We start from the raw sequence: 6,913 nt of genomic DNA on the forward strand, positions 1-6,913 counted from the left end.
ACCTGGTGCAAGGTGGACTGCCCTGGCCACGAGCAGGATAGAGCCATGGGAGAAGCCTGAGACATGGAACTGCCAGCAACCACAGAAAACCCATGACCCGCTTGGGTGGTGGCAGTGGGGATGGAAGGAGGGAGAGTGGACGAGAAAGAACATGGTGGTGACTGCAGGAGAGGGACAGAGGTAAGAGCCGCCGGCGCACGGGATAAGGATGGGGTTGTGGGGAAAAGCTGCAACCCAGGAGGAGTGGGCACTAGGAAGGGTGCAGGGCAGAGGAGGGCTGCAAGTGGACGGGACCTGGGTGGGCTGGAAGGGCTGTCCTAGAGGTCTCAGGTGCAGGGACCAAGTCTGCTGGGACAACTGACATGCCACTTGGGCTCCATAGCCCCAGGGTGCTTTCTCAGACCCAGCCCCTGTCTGAGCTATGATGGACAGGGCAGGCATGGTTGCTACGTCCATTTTACCAAAGGGAAGACTGAGGCTCCCAAGAGGCTAAAATGACTTAGGCCACGGGCTGGTGACCGAAACTCTCATTTGTTGCGGGATGTAGATGTAGCCTTTGAAGTGGGTGTGTCGAGTGACAAGAGCAGGGGGTGCAGGGGCTGAGGGGTGACAGAGGGAGGGGAGGAGGAAGAGGACGCTGGTAGGGTGGGGGCGAGCACAGGGCTCTGGAGGGGCAGCAGCACCATCTCACTGGGCCCTGATGCTCCCTCTGAGATGGGCGAGGTACAACCGAGGTGTTGGAATTCAACACTTGGCGAGATCACATCCGTCAGTGAGTGGTAAGCCGGGATCCGGTCCCAGCCTCTGACTCAGAGACCTGGAAACCCAACTCTGCCATGTGGCAGCCCACATACCTGCTACCCCGGAGCTAGGGGGGTGAGGCAGGAGCAGTGCTTTTTATTAATAATAATAATAATAATAATAAGACATCCTTTTGGTGTTAAAAAAGATTTTTGGTTTCAGCATTTACCGAGTAGGGATTCTTATCACGATAAATCCAACAAAAAAAGCAAGCAGGTCCTAAAAGACAGGGAGAAGCCTGCTTCCCCAGCCACTGGTGCATGGACCAAATACGGGTAGGAAGGAGACTGCCGGGAACCCAGATCAGGGGACTGGATCAGCCTCAGGTCGGGGCGCTGGATCTCAGAACCTGGACTTCGGCTAGGACCAAAGCCTTTGGAACGAAGGCAAGTGTTGGTGTATCCGGACATGCTAACAGCCCATCCGGGTTCATGCACATGCAGCTGTGGGGAGGCGTCCCTCAAAGCTGAGAAGCTCCAGCTGCTGCCCTTGACCTGTGCAGCCTCAGGTGGGTGGCCCGCGTGTGCAGAGGAGCGTGCGCACGAGAGCCCACGTGTCTCACTGTGAGCGTGTGCAGGTGAGCAGGTTTGGGAGTCCTCCTGGGTGACTGCGTGTGTGTCCTGTGGGTAATCTACGTCTGTGTGCAGACAGCATGTATGTGATATGTGTAAACAGATGCTTGTGTGTGTGTGCCTGTGCACGTGTCTAATGTGGCCGGGGGTGTGAGGATGTCTCTGGTGATCAACTGTGTATCTGGATGCAGGTTCATCTGTGCATGAGAGTGCCTGTGTGTGCCCGTGTGCGCATGTAGTGAGTTAGTGTGTGGTGGCAGTGTGGAATGTTTGTGTGTGATTACAGGTCATGTGTGAGAGGACAGCAGTACATTAACATGTGTGTAAATTAAGGGTGGTGTGTGTGTGTGGCTATGAGTCCTGTGTCTGGGGCAGGTGGGCGTGAGGAGTGTGTGTGTGGTGCCTGAGAATGAATGAGTATATGGGTACAGGTCTACATATATACATGCATGTGCCTGTGTGTGCCAGGGTCTACACACATACACACATGTGCCTGTGTGCCAGGGTCTACATATATACACGCAGGTGCCTGTGTGTGCTGGGGTCTACATATATACATACAGGTGCCTCTGTGTGCCTGTGTGTGCTGGGGTCTACATACACACATGCATGTGCCTATGCGTGCCGGGGTCTACATACATACACACATTGCCTGTGTGTGTCAAGGTCTACATACATACACACAGGTGCCTGTGTGTGCTGGGGTCTACATATATACATACAGGTGCCTCTGTGTGCCTGTGTGTGCTGGGGTCTACATACACACATGCATGTGCCTGTGTGTGCCGGGGTCTACATACATACACACATTGCCTGTGTGTGTCAAGGTCTACATACATACACGCAGGTGCCTGTGTGTGCTGGGGTCTACATATATACATACAGGTGCCTCTGTGTGCCTGTGTGTGCTGGGGTCTACATACATACATGCATGTGCCTCTGTGTGCCAGGGTGGGACCCATGTTCTCACCATCCCAGGTCCTGCTCCCATCTGTGTCTGGAGACAGAGATGAGAAGAACATCCACTCAGCCACCTGTTGCTGGCTTGGGAGCAATGACAAGAAAATGTGCGAGATTACGACCCAATACCTTAATAACCATCAATTTCTCATGGGGGGGTGGGGTGGGGGCGGGCCAGGGAGAGGCCGCATTCAACTTGAAGGACACGCAGATAATAAACTCTGTGTGAAAGTTAATTTGTGAGCCTGGTGAGCTAGCTGTGCTGGAGACAGACGCCCAGCTCCTGAGAGATGGGGCACCCGTGCCTTCCTCATCTCTGCCTTGCGCGCCTTTTAGCAGAGCCTCAGAATAACATTAATTTATCTAATGCGTGCACGCCATAAGTTACTTTTTTAATTATTATGATCAAAATATTGCTTAAAATTGACGCCAGCTGCATGTGTTTCTGTCAGCGATCATAATTGCAATTGTAAATTGGGGAGCAGCCTGGCACCCGCAGCCTCCCTGAGTAACAGCCCCGATACCATTATGGAGAAGTGGATAAAAATAAACCGGCAGATCGAGTGGCAAAAATACGCCAGCACGAGTTAGAAAGGATAATTAGCTGAGCAGAAAGGGGAGCAGGGGTGCTCTCGGCAGCTCCAGCTCCGAGGCTCCGGGGGCGGGGCTGGGTGGGGGGGGTGCTGCAGGGGAGGGGTGGCAGGGGAGGGAGTGGGTGTACCTTCTTCTGCACCGTAGACTTGGTAAAAACACCTGCAGCGTCTCACACCAGGTGATGCCCGCCAGCTCCCTCTCTAGGAAAAGGGATTGTGAGTAACGGGGTCAAGGCCACTGGGTGTTCTTCCGCACCATCCCCATCAGAAATTGCTTAGGCAGACTTTAGCTTTTAAATAAATAAATAATTAATTAATTTGAGAGGTGGAGAGACAGAGACAGCGCCTATCTGCTGATTCCCTTCCCAGATGCCTGCAATGGCCGCGGCTGGACACGGCTGGAGCCAGGGGTTGGGAATTCAACCTATGTCTCCCTGGCCCCCAATCACTTGAGCCATCACAGCTGCTTCCCAGCGCCTGCGCTGTTGGGAAACCGGAATCAGCAGCCAGAGCTGGGAATGGAACCCGAGCCCTCCAACATGGGGGTGCAGGCGTCTATTGCTGTGCCAAACACCTGCCCCCAGGCTGACTGTACAAGGAGGATGCCTGGAGCATGGGTTGGGGACAGGCACCTTCTTTTATTCATTTGCTCGGCAATGCCTACTACGCTTCCTCCTGTTTCAGGAGCCAGGGGTGCGGCGGTGCAGTGGGTTAAGCCAGCAGTGGGACACCCGCCCTCCATTTTCCGAGTGCCTGGTTAGAGTCCTGGCTACTCCACTTCTAGTTGCATCTAACGTGCCTGGGAAGGCAGTGGATGATGGCTTAAGTACTTGGGCCCCTGCCACCCACGTGGGAGACCCGGATGGAGTCCTTGGTTTCCTGGCTCTTGCCTGGCTCAGCCCTGACTGTTGCAGTCATTTGGGAAGTGACTTTCAAACCCATCAATCAATCTTAAAAACCAAACCAAACAGTGAGATAATGCAGGAGTGAATTATATTCTTAGTGTATTAGAAGTAGATACATTTCGTCATGTGACTTTGGACAAGCTATTTACCCAGTGGTGCCCAGCCTTTTGGACACAGCAGCACAGCCATCAGTACCACAATGGCCGATGGCTCTACTACTACTGGGCCTCGGCCCCTGCAGAGCCACCATCTCACAGAGGTCACCCGGGCTGGACAGCCCGTGAGGGCCCTTGTTCCTGGACTGACATCAAATGAAAGACAAGGCGGGACTGAGACAAGTGCAATAGGAGGAGAAGCATCCCTCCAGGGTCTCGAAGGTCAGGCAGAAAGGGTGTTTTTGTTTGTTTGTTAAGAAGGCTTTATTATTGTTGTTGGTTTTTCACTAAGCAAAGCTAGGAGGAGCCAGCAGGAGCCAGGAGGGTGGGGTGGCTGAGGACAGGAGCCAAGGCACTGTCTCCCCTGCATCTCCGGATGCGGCATCAGTAAGTAAGGGCCCTACTTGGCCTCCCTGCGGGCTCAGGCTGAGGTTAGGTCCTCGTTTTAGGGAGCCATGCCTGACTAAAGAGTGACCAGGATCGGACAGGCACTTAACTAACACAGCAGTGATGTCGCTGCTTGGGACAGTGTAGCCAACCTCTGAGCACGGGGTTCGAATCCCAGCTCCGCTACTGATTCCAGCTTCCTGTTAATGTGCACACTGGGGGACGGCTCAAGGACTTGGGTTGCTGCCACCCATGTGGGAGACCCGGATGGACTTCTGAGCCCCTGACTTTGATTGAGAGCATTTGGGGAGTGACCCAGCAGATGGGGGATCCGGCACTGTCTCCCTGTCTCTGTGTGTCAATAAAATCAGCGACTTAACAAGGAAGGAGCAGCCGGGCAGGGCAGCGGGCAGGTCGGTCAGGCCCCACAGGAGGGGGGAGTGGAGGCTCTGTGTCTGGCCCTGTCCCCAGGAGGGAGGGGGGTCATTGAGTATTGCATCCTTTGATTCAAGCAGCCAGAGTGGTGCCCACGGTGGAAGAGGGGAGAGGGCGCCCTTCCAAGCCCTGGCCCAGGCTGGAAGGCGAGGAGCAGTGGGCGAGGTGATGGCCACGGGGCTTGGCCTCCCTGCCTGCCCCGCCTGTGGCAGGATCACCCTCGGGACCACCCTCTCTGCCACTTGGAGCATCCCTGGAAAGAGGGCGAGGCGGGCTCTGTCTCTCTGGGTCTGAGCAGAGGCCGGGGTGAGTCTGCCCGCAGGCCGCCCCCAGGGAGCCGGGCACCGGGTTGATCCCGCCGCGCCGCCGCCAGCCCTGCCTAGGACTGCGGGCCTCTCCCGGAGCCATGGCGGCCTCCGGGCGCGGGCAGAGCGCAGCGGAGAGGCCCAGCGCCGCCTCGCTCCGGAGCCGGTCCCGCCCCGCGCCTGCCGGGCCTCCTTCTTCCCTTCGCTCCGAGTGACTTCCTAATAACTGTAATCAGGCTGTGCGGGCCGAGGCCGGGCGGGGAGCTTGCGGGCTGGGAGCCCGGAGCGTGGGGCGGCCGCCGCTGCCATCCGGGCTGGGGAGCCCGGGGAGCCCCTGGCTCCGCAGCCCCTCCCCACCTCCCGCTCCCCAGCTCGGCTCTAATTATAAATGGTTTGACGACTTTAGGCCGGGCCCTGTAATTAAAAATACAGAGGAAGACAGGCAGCATTGTCTCCTAACGAGGCCTTTAATTGGTGGAGTTAATTTTAACGGGGCCCTGCCAGTGCCTTGGAGGAGGGAATTCCAGAACTGGGGCTCTTGCTGGCACCCCCCTGGGGCGTCGGCCCTGCCAGAGAGGCCTGGGGGCAGGGCTGGTGTCTGTTTATTTATCTGTATCCCCAGTGCCTGGCACACAGCAGTCAGTAGATGATTCTGGAAGACACCAGTCAGTGGCCTCCTGGAAAAAGCAGTGGGAGCATCCAGCGGTTCCAGGGTGGGTTGTTTGGTTTTTCCCTCTCTGCCTAGGATTCTCCCTCCCAGAATCCCACACCGAAGAGAAGGTGTTCCTCCCAGAAGGATGCTGGCTTGGCTGGGACACAGCTCAGATGACGAGTTGGGTACTGAAAGGGCAAGAGCTAAGCTCCCCGTCCTGTCCCTCTCCAGACCAGCCCTGGTAGCCAACTCCTGTCCTTGGGCTCTCCCATCTGCTTGGGGCCCTGCCCCCTCCCCCCCAGAGCTGAGGAATGATTCTTTTAGTTTCAGCTCAGGCTGAATTAACGCCTTTCTTTGGATCTTCTTAACGTTCCCAAACATATGCTGTTATTTTCAGATGGAACTATTTTTAAAGATTTATTTATCTGAAAGGCAGAGTGACAAAGACAGGGAGGGAGCCACAGAGAGGGAGAGAGATTTTCCATCTGCTGGTTCACTCTCCAAATGCCCGCAACAGCCAGGACTGGACCACGACAAAGCCAGGAGCCTGGGACTCCACTGGGGTCTCCCATGTGAGTGGCAGCGACCCAAGCACATGGGCCACCATCTGCTTCCAGGCACATTAGCAGGAAGCTGGATGAGAAACAATGTAGCGGGGGCTGGAACTGGCTCTCAGGCATGGGCTGCAGGTTCCTAAGCAGTGGCTTAACCCCCTGCACCACAGTGCCTGCCTCTGCTCCTATTAGAGAAAATACGAACAGTAGAATGTTTCCCAAGGGCAGGTTGCAAATGCCAGGAATCTTGGTAGCAGTAAATACTCACTTTTCTAAATTCCGAATCATGTCATAACCTCCAGCTTCCCAAGAGCTGGGACAGTTCCACCGCTGTCCCATGAGGTGCCTGGGGGAAGTCATAGAAGCTGAATTGTCCCAGGCTTTTGAACCTAGCACATAGTAGGTGCTCAGTTAGCAAAGACTGATGGGACAAAGACATAAGCCTAACCCTAAGGGCCGTCTGATTCTCCTCCTACCGGTGCATTTCGTCAGGAATGTTCCTCTCCAGAGGCACCCAGGAAGATCCTTTAAAGGCAATCCTTCCTGTACCGCAGACCCTCCTCGTGCCCTGTCCCCATCACCCAAACTCCATCC

The sequence above is a fragment of the Oryctolagus cuniculus genome, chromosome 1 (assembly GCF_051225735.1).
Source record: "Oryctolagus cuniculus isolate XC-2025 breed Fujian yellow rabbit chromosome 1, ASM5122573v1, whole genome shotgun sequence".
Classification (NCBI taxonomy): Eukaryota; Metazoa; Chordata; class Mammalia; order Lagomorpha; family Leporidae; genus Oryctolagus; species Oryctolagus cuniculus.